This window comes from Rhinolophus hipposideros (genome assembly GCF_964194185.1).
Source record: "Rhinolophus hipposideros genome assembly, chromosome: 10".
Taxonomy (NCBI): domain Eukaryota; kingdom Metazoa; phylum Chordata; class Mammalia; order Chiroptera; family Rhinolophidae; genus Rhinolophus; species Rhinolophus hipposideros.
In genome coordinates, this window is record NC_138056.1 from 3,024,721 (window position 1) to 3,038,583 (window position 13,863).

Sequence of the window (13,863 nt, forward strand, 5' to 3'; positions counted from 1 at the left end):
AACGGGTGCTCCCCGCTCAGGATCTGACTCCCGGAGCACAAACTGTTGGCTCCCCGGCCACTGTCCGGCTGTCCGCGCGGCGCAGCCAGGAGCCCCCGCTCCAATCAGCGGTACGTGAGGGCTGCTGGGCAGGGTGCGTGACCCCGCGGGTGCCTTGACTCTCCCTCGTGAGCCCAGCACGGCCAGCTGCCACCTCTGGTTGGCCTTCTCGCCTCCCGGAGTCCAGCACCACACCTTTTTCGTTCATGTATTCCTTCACTCAGTACTTATCGAGTGACCGCACGTAAATACGAATTTGCACCCCTGACCCAAGGTCTGAAATAGAGAAAAGTTTCCGGCTCTCCAACTATGAACCAGCCGGATTCATCCAGCTCATACTGGCACCATGCTCCTAAAGTACCTGTCTCCTAAGAAATCGACAAAATACCGAAATTTAGCTCAACAGGGCAGAATGTTCGTTTACATCTGAATGTTTGTAGGGCACTCTGGGCCAGGCGTGCCCTAGGTTTGGGGAGTACAGAGTTAAGGCATCACTTCCCCCCAGTTCACAGCCTGGAAGAGAGAAGAGAAACAGGCTATTGCAATGTTTGTCCTATAAACACTGTGTGACTGGTGCTGTGGGACCTTAGAATAAGGAGGAACAAACTCTCCAGCTGGCATCACCAGGGCTTCGCAGAGGAGAAGACATCTTAGCTGGTTCTCGAAGGATGAGCAGTTTCCCCAGCAGGGGAGGGAGAAGCCTGTTTGGTATAGCTCCAGGGAAATGAGATCCCAGATTTCACTTATTTTCATTCATTCATTCATTTATTCCTCCCCCCTCCTCCCAATTGCAAAATCAGTAAGAGGAAAATGGTAAACAACCTAAATGGCCAACAATAAGAGATTGGTTAAACCATTGCACTTCCAAATGACAGAAAGCTTGGTGGTGTTCACAATTATATTTTAGATAACTAGCTAATAACAGGCAAAATTCTATATCTTGATTGTGGTGGTGGTTACAAGACTATATGCATTTATGGAAACCACAGAATTCTACATTAACATGTAAAGTGTGTCCTATTTTTTAAAAATGGGAAAAAACTTTTTTAAAAACAGCAAGTTACAAACCAGTATACAAGGTGTGATCAGACAATACAGTGAATGTTTAAATTTTAAAAAATTATTACAGTAAAAGACACATTGCCATTAATCCCCCTCAAAAACTCCCCTTCGCTTCAAACACACATATCCCATCCTTCGTGTCACTTTCTGAAGCAGTTCTGGAAGTCCTCTTTCCTGAGTGTCTTTAGTTGCACCGTCGTGAATCGATTCAGACATTTTCCTTTCACGGTCATTTTGATTTTGGGAAGAGCCAGAAGTCGCACGGTGCCAGATCCAGTGAATAAGGTGGATGAGGACACACCATAATGTTTTTATTGACAGAAATTGTCATATTCCAGAAGCGATGTGTGACAGAATGTTGTCATGATGGAGGATAATTTATGGCACACTTTAAAACACACTTTCTCTCAACCTTCTCTCAACCGTAGCTCACATCTGACTGATTACACCAAACAAGTTGAAATTTGCCACACACTGTTTCTAAGTTTCAATGTGCCGTTTCCGTATTTCTGGCTCTGCCCCAAAGTCAAAATGATACAGGACATCGAGGCAGCCATGACAACACAACTAAAGACACTCAGTAAAGAGGACGTCCAGAACTGCTTCAGAAAGTGGCAAGAATGATGGGATAAGTGTGTTTGAAGCGAGGGGGAGTATTTTGAAGGGGATTAATGGCAATGTGTCTTTTACTATAATAATTTTTTTATTTAGACATTCACCATATTGTTTGATCACACCTTGTATACAATGAGCCCAAATTCAAAAAAGAAAGCTGTCTGTGTTTAGATGAAGCATGTATTATGTAAAATTTACTTTGCACATAAAAAACTCTAGAATGTTGTTAATCAAAATAATAGAATTTTCAGAAAATGAGTTTTACATGAAATGAAATATTCTTGAAAGTGAAATTAAATTTTAAGTCTCAAATTTGTAAAAGAAAAACACACATCTATATGTGAAGATATTGTTACTATATGCAATTAGTGTTTTCTATTTCTCTATATAAACATATACATATATATTCTTGGAAAGAGAGAGATACATCAGTATGTTGGCACTGGTTGTCTTCGGGTGGGATCGTGGGTAGTTTTCCTGTCCTTCTTTGTGCTGCTCTGTACTTTCTAGATACTTTATGGCGAATGTGCATTGTTTTTATTATTAGGGGGGAAAAAGCCCACAAGTGGTACTTTAATAAAAGCTAGGTAAGAATGAACCATGGAGAATTGCTCAGGAAGCTAAAATGACTTTTCGGTGTAGTTATGTATACCACCCAGCTAAACTATCTCTCAGAAGTATTTATCTGAACAACACTGCAAGATTGGGAGGCTTCCTTATAAGCTTCAGTCGGGAAGACAATGAACATGGAAAAAAAAAAAACAGAAGAAAATCTAATTCTTCTGTTCAAGTTTCGGTACAGAAAATAAGGTAATATGGGTGGTGAGGGGTAGAGTTTATTTCTATGCCCAGGGTTGTGTCTTCACAAATGTGCTGCCAGCCTCGGCTCTGGATGAGGTAGTCAGTTGTCAACTTTGGGTATGACCCGGGCCACCTCTCCTTTCTAGAGAGGTAGGCAACCCACAGGGGAGGGTTCCTGTGAGATCAGAGTGTGTCATAGAGATGTGGATGTGTCTCGAGTTTATCTAGATTATGTAAGCAACCTAATGATGGTGGCGTGACAACGCCACTGGGGAAGTTCTGAGCTGGGAGAGCAGTGTGGGGGTGGATGGTGGAGATGTGGCCCTCCCTTTAGGAGGAAGAGACCGAAGCCAGAAAGGCAACAGGGACCTGCCCATAGGCACTGGTTTGCGGTAGAGATGGGACTGGAGCCTGGAGTGAACCTAGGGCGCCTAGTTCCTGAGTCCACCCCGCTGGGGTTTGCCGTGTACCCCTGCTAAGGTGGGGGGTCGGGAAATGAGGGGAAAGGGAAAGAAAGAGAGCTACCATTTTACTTACTCATCTCATTTAATTCCCCATGTGGGTTCCTGTATCTTTCCATTTTGCAGATGAGGAAACAGGTCTGAGTGGCCACTAAGCAGGGGAGGTCATCAGCCTGAGTATTCCAGTTTCCAAGGCAGTTCTATGTCTCATGGTCAATCAGTTAACTGAAATTGTGGACCATCGGTGAGCCTGTTGGGAGTGTGCTTGGTGTGTGTCAATCCCCGAGAACATGGGTGAGAAAAATCACATTTGCAGAGCATTTTACAGAAAAGCACTTACCCGTATAACCTCATTCAATCCCACATCCTTTTGTGGAGAACACTGAGACTTGCAGAGAGGAGATAATCTGCCCAACACCCCGCAGCCTATGATTTGGTAGAAGCTGGGGCTTGAACCCAAGACTGGCTCCAGAGCCAGGGTTTGTGATGCTACATCCACAGGTGTCCCCAAACCCCCAAGGCTGGGGACAAAACCCCTAGACCTGTGCCAGGCCCCCAAGGGACTGGTCCCCCGGGGCGCACTGAGGGTCTGTGCTGCCTCCTGGCCACCCCATTGTCCCAGCACAGTACCCAGTACAGTCCCAGTTCCGAGAGCGTCTCACAGCCTCCCATACACGGGGGACGATTTCTATCCCTTTCATTTATATAATTATGTTTCAAAAGCAAGTCATAAGCTTCCTGAAACTTGCTTCTCTGGACGATTTCATTGCGTTCATCAGATGGGACAATCTAATAAAAATGCCCAGCTATTGTGGGGAGAAGGGCCCAGAGGCAGTTCAAATTTCCCGAGGGCTGAGCCGAGCCCCAGCTCTTCCCTTAACCTTGACTCAGGCAAGGTATGTAAACCATACTAAGACTCAATCTCCTCATCTCTCAGATAGGCATAATAAACACTAACAACCACTCTGGGACATTAACATGAAAGGAGACAGCCCTGGCACCCCACCCCTGTGGTCCGGTCACCATGTCCCTCTTTGAAAGTCACTTTCACACAGTAGTTATAAAGGTAGACTCTGGAGCTGGGGGCCCTGCTTCACGTCTCGTCTCTGCTTCTTTTGGCTGTGTACTCTTAGGTAAGTTGGTTGACCTCTCTGTGTCTCAGTTTCCTCATTCCTAAGGTGTGGATGATAGTACTCATACACTGGCTGTGAGGGCTAAGTGTCTGCAGAACAGCTGTACAGTATGATAGACAGCTATTGTCACCCACAGAAATCCCTTTTATTTGGGCCGTGCCCATCCCCCCCTGGAGAGAATTGGGATTGGTCTGCGTCTGCTGGCATCTCGTACACCTGTGTCCCGATAGGCTAAGAGAGGGCTTGGGGCCGAGTTCCCATTAACGCCACATAAGGGACAGTGTGCAGGGTCTTCTGGGGTTTTCCTCTGATAAAAGAGAATGGTACGGGAGAAAGCCCTGTGGCCCCCATCCTTTCTGTCCTATTTGCAGCCTGCGCTCGAGGATGTGTAGCTGGGCGCTGTGACAATTGTCTTGAGGCCACAAGGAGAGGCACTGCCCATTGTATTTCCAGGCCAGAATGCCTTCCTGCCATGTTTCAGAAAACTTACGTTTTTCCCAATTCCAAAGAGCGAGAAAAATCGGTCAAGAAATCGAGAAAAAGAGAGAAGCATTATACGTAATTCTCTTTGGAGATTTAAACTTAGCAATCAATAGACGTGGTTACTGGTTGGAAGGAATCCATTGATCAAGTCCAAAGCAAGGGCAGGAAATGCTGTCACGTGCAGCTGAAGGATGAGGCTGACATTTCGGGAAAGGGACGGAAGCACGTGGGCCACAGCCGCCGCCAAGGGACCAGTCAGTCTTGCGTGTGGCTGCATGCGGCTGGTTGTAAGCGCTTGCCCTTGGCCTTGCCCTGCCAATGGTGAGTCATCCTTGCAAGTCCAAGAAATATTAATGAGCTTATACACACAACGTACTTCCTACAAACCCTACGAGTGCTGTTCTCAGGAACAAGCAAAGGAAGCACTTAAACTGGCCACTTCAACGTGTGATTCTGTGCAGAGCTATTAAGGTCGCTAAGAGACCTAAATGTTACACTCTTTGAATCCCACTCAATAATACTTGCCGGCGTTTTCCAGTGTTTGAATATGCACTGGAGGCTATGTTTTTGGGGAAGCAGATAAACTAGTTTCATCGTGGAAAAAGTAACCTCGTGGACAAAGCCTGAGGACATCATGCTCAGTGAAGTAAGCCAGCCACAAAATTCCACTCATAGGAGGTCCCTAAAGTAGTTCAATTCATAGAGACCGGAAGTAGGATGGGGGCGGCGGGGGGCTGGGGAGGGACTGAGTGTTTCACGGGGACCGAGTTTCAGTTTGGGAAGATGAAAAAGTTCTGGAGGTGACGGTGGTGACTTCTGCGAACGTGCTCGATGCCACTGAGCTGTGCACTTACAATGGTTAAGACGGGAAATTTCATGTTACATATATGTATATACACACATATCTTCCCACAAGGATGAAAAACAACCTGTTGCCCAACTCAGAGATGCTTTGGACAGACTCCTAAAAACGTGACCAACATCAATGCCAAATGAAAGACATTTTTCTACGTCTGGAATATTTGTCATGAAACAAAGTACGTACAAGATTATTGGAAGGGGCAATGAATATTTTAAATATGAGTTATTTGTGGAATTATCTTTACATTTTTTAAATGATTTCTATTTGGCATTTATTTTTGTTAATCCCTTCTTTTGATGTTTTCTATTCTCATGTGTCTATGTCAGACAGAGGCCATTTCACATTATTAAAATATGGAATATTATCAAAATATATTGATTTATAATAAGAAGCCATGCGTTTACATTACTTTTTACTGAAAACCTCTGGACCTGTTTCTTGTGGTCACCCATTATTTAAAAACATGTAAACACGGTGTTTTGAAAAACACTGAATAATAAGGGTTTGGGGGTATTCCGATTTCTCGTTCCCACGTCTCGAAGATAATTACCTGTTAGAAGAAACGTGGAAAACATGGTTGCTGACATACTGCGGAAAGAAGGTCATGCTGAGAGCCTGTGCCAATGAGCACAGCCCCCACCGGGCTGGTTAAGCAGAACAGTAAATGAGAGCGTTGTTTGAGTGTGTTTAGTTCAGTGACCTTTGGCACGAGGATAATGGCAGTACAACTTGGAAAGACTTCGTCTTTCCTCCTGACTCGTCCTTAAAATCACTTTAACTTTTCCAGATGATATGACCACTGTTAGGTGTTGCAATTTTTATACATTTATACAATGAACATTACCTGTTTTCGTTCATTTATTCAGCAGACACTATAGGGTTGAGCCACTTTCTGCCCGGCACTGGAAATCCATCAGTAAATCAAGACGGCAGAATCCATTGTCTAAGCAGAGAAATAGACACATGAGTAAGAAAAACGGCACCTGCTTTGGAGCAAGTACTATGTGCTTCGGCCAGTGATGGCTCTTCTGATGGGCTCACGTCAGCTGGACCGCCTCAGTCAAGAGATAGAAGTGAGGCCACCCATGGCCACAAGGTCCTCTCAGCCCTTCTGCTCTCCCGTTTCATGGGAAAGGAACTGAGCTTCTCCGGGAGAAGCCAGAGAGAGGCGGACAGACGTGCACTCACAATGGATTAACTGGTGAATCCATTTGTCAAGCTAAGGGCTCTTTTTTTTCTTTTTAATTTATTGGGGTGTCAATTGGTAATGAAATTACATAATTTCAGGTGTACAATTCTGTATTACATCATCTATAAATCCCATTGTGTGTTCACCAGCCAGGGTCAGTTCTCCTTCCATCACCACAAGGCTAAGGGCTCTTACGTCCATTTTGGATCTTTGTGTTGGAGTCTGGTTGTCAACCTTCCCTGCCAACACCAAGTTAACGTGAAATCGAAGTTTTAGCATTTCATGTAAAAAATACTGAAAACGCTGAAAAACGTTTTGTTTGAGATTGGCATGTGTGTTAATCTGCTAGGGTGGCTGTCACACAGTCCCCCAGACTGAGGGGCTTAAACCACAGACACTCGCTGTCCTCAGTCCTGGAGGCTGGAGCCTGAGAGCCAAGTGTCAACAGGGCTGGTTCTGAGGCCTCTCTCCTCGGCGTGTAGACAGCTGTCTCCTCCCCGTGTCCCCACATGGTGTCCCCTGTGTGTCTGTGTCCCGATCTTCTCCTCTTAAAGGACCCCAGTCACAGTGGATGAGGGCCCACCCTAGTGACCTCATTTCACCTTAATCACCCCTTTAAAGACCCAGCTCCACACATAGCCACATTCTGAGGTCCTGGGGGTTAGGACTCCAACCTATGAATTTGGGGGATGCAATGCAGCCCATCCCAGGCTCCCTGGGCAGTGTAATTGGCTGTCTTTTAAAAATTTTCAGTTTAAATTTACTTTAAATTTAAGTTTAAATACAGTATTAGCTACTTATCTGCCACATGTCCATTTCCAAGGTGTGACAGCTGACCGACCTAAGCTGGAATGGCCGGGCGCACTCAAGGATCACAGAATGCAGCTTACTGCACTGAGAGACTAGTTTTAGAAACGAACCTGAAAACACTCGAACTGGGAGTCGCCTCTTCCATCTCTGTGTTAAAGTATATTTTCACCACCATGCCCATTTCTTCACACCACGTCAGGGGAACTGTGAGCTGTCAGGGACAGGGGGCCTTTTTGTGTAACTGGCAGCACAGATCCCCTTACCCTGACCCTTGGCTTTCTCTAATTGTGTGTATGCGTACTGTGTTCAGGGAGGAACCTGTGGGTTCTCGTGCTTTATAGGTTTTCACACATCGATGCTTAGGACAAGTTCCTTCTTGATGTAGCGTGTGAGTGTAGGTCAGAGTAGTTGGGTGGGTCAGAGAGAATGTGAAAAGAAAAATGTTCCCACGCACGAGGGGAGCTTATGTCCCAAGCATGGAGCGTTGGCCCACTCTAGCCATCCCACGTCGGCACCCTCCGCCCTCTTCACCTGCCCCGGGTGCCCTGCTGCCTGCTGCCCAGAGGCCCACTCTTGCTGTACCTTCTCCTGGCCCTGGCATGATGAATGGCAGCCCACCGCGTGGCCGGGACTGGATGAGAACGTTGTCACTGGCCCCTCCAGCCCAGCCTTCTCAGAGCCCGCTGGTTGTGACTCAGAGCAAAGGAGGGGAAATGAGGCCTGCATCTTGGGCAGTGGGGTTTTTTAAATTTGAATTGAAATATTTAGCTCTGAGTAATGCTATCCTTGAAGCAGGCCAGGTGGCAGCAGCCTCTGAGGATCCTGATGAAGCCGAGAAGGCGTGAGGCAGGGTGTGGGGCGCAGCTCGGAGAAGCAGGGCAGTAAAGGAGTCTCCATCTCCTGGGAGAAGCAAGGGTCCCGTCATGTCAAGCGACCAGCCCACACCAATCCAGAGACAGTTCCGACTGCAACACAAAAGAACCACAATTGTGCTGGAAGTGCTGCCATGAGGCATTGCCAGGAACCGATCCACACAGAAGGGCCAGGCTGCTCAAAGCCCGGGGTCTGGGAGCCCAGGGTCCCAGCCTGCTCACGTTAGTTCACGGTGCTTGGGAGTTTGGCCTTTTCACAGCAGGCAGCATGAGGACGTGTGCGGTCTCTTTACGGGGATCCCCCACAGGTGGCCCGTGGGAAGTTGCAGAGCAGATCCTTCCCACTGCAGACCAGAACAGGCCCTTCCCCAAGTCTGAGCACAGACAGGGTTCCAGCAGGTGTGGGGGCGGGCGGGGCCGGGAGGCAGGACCCTTCCCTCGGCTGTGGGCGCGGCCGGGGAGCAGTCTGTCCTACTGTCTGTCTCCAGGAGCTCAGGCATCATTTGTAGGGCACTTACTGCCTAGGGAGCCTCCTAGCTGTCCAGTCAAGGTGGCAAGGCCGGAGACAGTGAGAGCGCTGCCGCTCTCAACTGCTGTAAGAAGGGAGAAAGGTCTCCATGAGACCACTTGGAGTAATTCCTTCTTCCTAGCCTGGCTGGGAGCCTTCCCTGTGACGCAGTCCGCCCTGCGGGCTCCTTTGGACCAGGACAAGAAGGGGCCATAGCACCCTTGCAGGACCTCATTCTTTCAGCCCACAATCTCTGGAGGGCCAACAGGAAAGAAGGAACAGGACAGGCAGGTCTTGGGGAGGCGATAAGCCAAGTAATTACCCGCCATTTCTTTAATTGCAAGGTGAGACATGCCCCAGAGGAAAGGAAAGGAAAGGGTGCCAGGAGAACAGCAGTGGCAAACCACACTGGACCACAGCTAGTCTGATGGGGGAGGGTGGCGGGCCACGGCGGGGTGCTGTGGGTGGCAGGTGGGGTTGGTGGGGGTGAGAACTGACTGCCCCTCCAGGCTCAGCTGCATCTTAACAGACCTGCACAGGCTCCTGAGGAAGCTTCCAGAAGCCTGGATGAGACCCCTTCTCCTCCATCACATTGAGCAGCAGGGAGAGGCAATGCCAGAAGCACCCCCACTCTTAGAGGGCCCCAAACTTTGGATCGAGCACCCCGATCACTAAGTAACTTTTGAGCACCTTCCTCTCCGTAGTGGGGGAATAGTGGCCTCCAAAAGATACGTCCATGTCCTAAACTCTGGGGCCTGGGGCTGCCATCTTTTTCAGATAAGGGTCTTTGCAGATGTGACCAAGGAAGGCCAGGGTGTCAAGAGCTGGGTTCAGAGTGGGCCCTTCACACAACGACTGTGTCCTTATAAAGAGGAGACACACAGACACGGGGAGAGGGCCGTGTGAGACAGAGACTGCAGTGACACGGCCAGGGGCCCAGGGACACCCAGGCTTTGGGCAACCACAAGAAGTTGGGAGAGGGGACATGGGACGCATTCTCCCTCGGAGCCTCTGGAAGGAACCAGCTCTGCCCACACCTTGATTTTGGACTTCTGGTCTCACAGAAATGTGCGAGAATGCATTTTGGGTGTTTTAAGAGATCGGTTTGTTTGTTACAGGAAAGCAATACACTCTAATAGACTCATGGATTTATATAGTTATCCATTAAACTTAACAACTCACGTTAATACCCTCTGTACACTCTAAAATCATCAAGCAGGGGGCACGAAGCAAGCGGTGAACAGGAAGAGGGAACATGAAGACAAAACCTGGGGTCCTGGTCCCCTGCGGGTGGGGTGGCAGGAGGGGCAATTAGTCCTGACGTGATACATATACGAGGTCTGACAATGAAGTTCGTCAACTCATCCTAGAAAAAGTGCTCCACACCTCATTGCTGAATATCACTACGGTCCCCTTTGAAGTCCTCCCCTTGGAAAGCTATGCACTGACGCCAGCGCCTAGTCCACCCTTCAACGCAATTTTGGAACTTTTTCTGGAATGGCCATCAGGGCTGTCGTTGTATTACCCTTGATGTCCTGAATGTCACCAAAATGTCTTCCTTTCAATATTTCCTTTATCTTCAGGTAAAGAAAGAAGTCACTGGGGGCCAGATCAGGTGAGTAGGGAGGATGTTCCAATACAGTTATTTGTTTACTGGCTAAAAGCTCCCTCATAGACAGTGCCATGTGAGCTGGTGCATTGTCGTGATGTAAGAGCCATGAATTGTTGGTGAAAAGTTCAGGTCGTTTTTGTCTGTTTCCACGCAGCCTTTTCAGCACTTCCAAATAGGAAACTTGGTTAACTGTTTGTCCAGTTGGTACAAATTCATAATGAATAATCCCTCTGATATCAAAAAAGGTTAGCAACATCGTTGCAACAAGTTGGCGATCTCAATGTGTGTTGGCGACCTCAATTGTCAGACCTCGTATTTCCCAAGTGGGCGGTGGTATGTGGATGTCCATTTATTAATATCTTATTATTTTCACCTCTATTCTTTTGTGTGAATGAACTATTTCATAAAAAAGGGTCTTTTTAAGGGCACAGGACTTGGGGTCATAGTCTGAACGTTCTGGCTTGTGGCTTGGTGAGGTCTCCCAAGCTCTCTGAGCCTCAGTTTGCTCATGTACTTATGCAGGGGTAGGCGATGGTGCCACCTTACAGAGGTGGAGAGATGGGAGTGCCTGGCGGAGGTGGGTATGACTTGTTGGTCTCCCAGGGCCAGGGATGGGACCCCAGCCAGGAGGGTGGCATCCAGACATGCAGCTGGTCCCTACGGCAGTTCAGGTCTTTTCCAATAAGGTAGAAAAAGAACGGTCCTTTTGGTCACCTAACTTAATACCGTTTTACAATATAACTTATACCTTTGTGTACGCATAAACCCAGCCACACTGCTTTGGCTTCAAGTTGAGAATGCCAATTGTGCCACTGTCTCCATCCATGTGGGTGGCTGAGAAGCAGGTTTTCTCCAGTCCCCGACCTGTTTCACACCAGGTGACATTAACTGTAGGAACCGGAAGGTAAGTGGAGCTCTGTGTCCCCGCCCACAGGACGCTTTCTTCCTCACTGTGCTTTCTGTGACTATCTGCAGGTTATGGCCATCGTCTGCAGGATGGCGGAGGCGGCTGAGGCCAGAGAGGCTTTGCAACCACCGTGACCCCCTTCCCCCAGCCCTGTCCGTCAGCCTGCCCTGCGTCAGGAAAGCCTGCCCACAGCCATGCTGGCTGAGTCAGGTTGTGTTGTTCCCTGGCTTTCAAAACACCTGGAATAAAATGTACAGTTCACTCAGCTCCACTCCTACTGGCCTTCAAACCTGCCAAGCTGGTTCCTGCCTCAGGGCCTTTGCACTGGTGGCTCCTCCTTGCCCAGAACACAGACCTGGCTCTTCACCTGGCTGACGTCTCCCAGTCACTGAGTTCTCACTCCATAAAGTCACCTCTTCCGGAGGCCACCCTGCCAGGGAGCCCCATTGGTCCAGCTTGCCTCTTCTGCTCCCTCTGCACAGGAGCTGTGTGCCCTGCTCCTGGCTGGCTTTGGTCCCAGTGGGCAAGGGAGAAGCCAGGAGCCTCAGGCAGTGAAGCTAGGTCCTGGCAGAGGAAAGAGGGAGACAGAACCAGCCCATATCCCGTTCCAGCTACTGCAAGACTCTGGTGTTCTGTGAGGTCAGGTGCGAGCACACAGGGGGGGAAGAAGGCACCATCCTGAGCCCAGGGAAAGCAGGGCAGCTTCCTGGAAGAAGCAACCTTAAAGGTAGGACAGAAAGAATGCGCAGGACTCAGTCACGTGAGGAGAGTGAGGGAAGAAGGTCCAGGCAGAGGAACAAGCCAGGACAAAGGCTTAGGAGGCCATGCAGCCCTGCGACCCAAAGATCCAAGGAACTCAGATTTGCTCTGCCTGAGGGAAGGGGAGCTCTGCAGAAGGAAGAAGGGCGCTCTTCCCTACCATCCCCTCCTCTGCAGAGGGGCCTCTCCTGCCCCCTTTCCCACGCCCCGTGGTGCCATCGCAGCCCCAGGGGAGAGTGGGAGAGGGCCAGATGCTGCGGCTGCCACCCACCAGCCAAGCAGCAACCTGCCTGGAGATAACAAGCTTCAGTCACTCGTGAGAAAGGTAATGAGGACCGCTAATAAAAACTGAAAACACCAAATCAAACCAGACCAGAACACATCACTGCTGGCACAGGTGAGCCAGGAAGAGCTGGCAATGGTTTCTCCTGGGCTTTCGGCTGAACAAAGGCTGTCTGAGACACCAGGTGGAGAGAGAAGAGCTGGGCAGGCTGATCACAGGGCCCAAGTCCCAGGTCTGGGGGACACTGCTGGGAGAACACAGAACCATCGCAGCCACACGGGAGTCTGGAAGCACCTGTTCTTCTGAGCCCGGAGCTCAGGCTCCTTTCTTGTGCTCTCGGGCGCCAAGGGAGCCCCTGGGCCAGATCCATTGGCCCAGCCAAGACAGCTTCCGCAGTCCCCCTGAAATCAGCTGGTGACATTCCAGCCCCTTCGGAGACAAGTGGTCATGGTCAGTCCAAAGCCGAATGCTCTGGGACACACTGACTCTCTGGAGCCGGACCAGCCAGGTCTGGGTCCTGGCTCTCCAACTTCCTGTGTGACCTTGGCGAGGCGACTTCGCCTCTCTGTGCCTGGTTTCTTTTGCAGGGTAGGGGTGACAACAGTACTCCTGCAGTACTATTACTGCTCCAGTACTCCAGTACTCCTACAGGTGGCCATACGATTCAATGAGCGGGTCCACAGGGGTGAGGTGTGCAGGGTAGCGCCTGACACGCAGTAAGGGGTCACTCATCATCAGCAGCAATAGGCGCCTTCCATCTTTTCTGGGAACAGGTGGTGGCCGTTGGGGACAGACGCTCTAAGGCTGCCAGGGCCATGAGTGCTGCCGCCCACAGGGGCTGAGTGCCCTGCAGGCCCAGCCTGGGATTTTCAGAAGGGGCCCCGCTAATGTGGCTGAGAATCAGAAGAGACCTTGGGGACCAGGGGTCTTGCCAAGTGAAAACGGAAGTGAAGGAACAGAAATGAAAGCCGCAGATGGGAGCAGGAGGCCATCGTCCCCCAAGTGGTGTCCCTCAGCTGCTTCTGCTCTGTGCATGGGTCCCTGAGTTGAGGGCTCCCTCCTGGAGGTGTCATTTGTATTGTTCTTAGTATTGTTGTTGTTGTTATTCTTGCTTAGTCTTCCTGAAGCAATAGGAAAGAGCAAAGGAGGAGCAGATAGAGGGAGGAATAGGTTTTGCCCCCTCAATGGCTCCACATGCTCCCTCATCATAGGGATGGAAAATGAGGAGGACGAGTATCGGGGTGAACAGCGAGAAGGGGTGCCCCTTTTCTGACACTCAGGACCTTGGACACATCCCACGCCCGCCCTGGCCAGGAGGCCAGACCCCAGTCATTGTTCACATTCACGCACCAAATGTCCGCTACCTGCCGGACACGTGTCCTGGGGGTGTCACGGTGAACAAACTCAGGGGAGTGTCCCAAACCTGGAGGGGCTTCCAGTCCTATGGGAAGAGCTGACAGCATCAGC

The 13,863-nt window shown here is 49.6% G+C and overlaps 1 protein-coding gene across 6 annotated transcripts in view; it reads right to left on the minus strand.

The window, feature by feature from the left end:
* Nucleotides 1–2,835: 2,835 nt before the first annotated feature.
* Nucleotides 2,836–13,863, minus strand: part of FADD (Fas associated via death domain) — a 30,195-nt gene continuing 19,167 nt past the window's right edge. Inside the window, exons 5-7 of one of the 6 annotated variants that reach the window (XR_013994326.1) lie at nucleotides 8,038–8,420; nucleotides 7,566–7,666; nucleotides 2,836–6,399 (exon numbers count right to left, since the gene is read on the minus strand). The gene's annotated coding sequence lies outside the window, so the exon portion shown is untranslated. Of the gene's footprint in view, nucleotides 8,421–13,150; nucleotides 13,518–13,863 lie in introns of those variants that run through there. The other 5 variants (XR_013994325.1, XR_013994327.1, XR_013994328.1 and 2 more) reach the window with 5 other exon arrangements.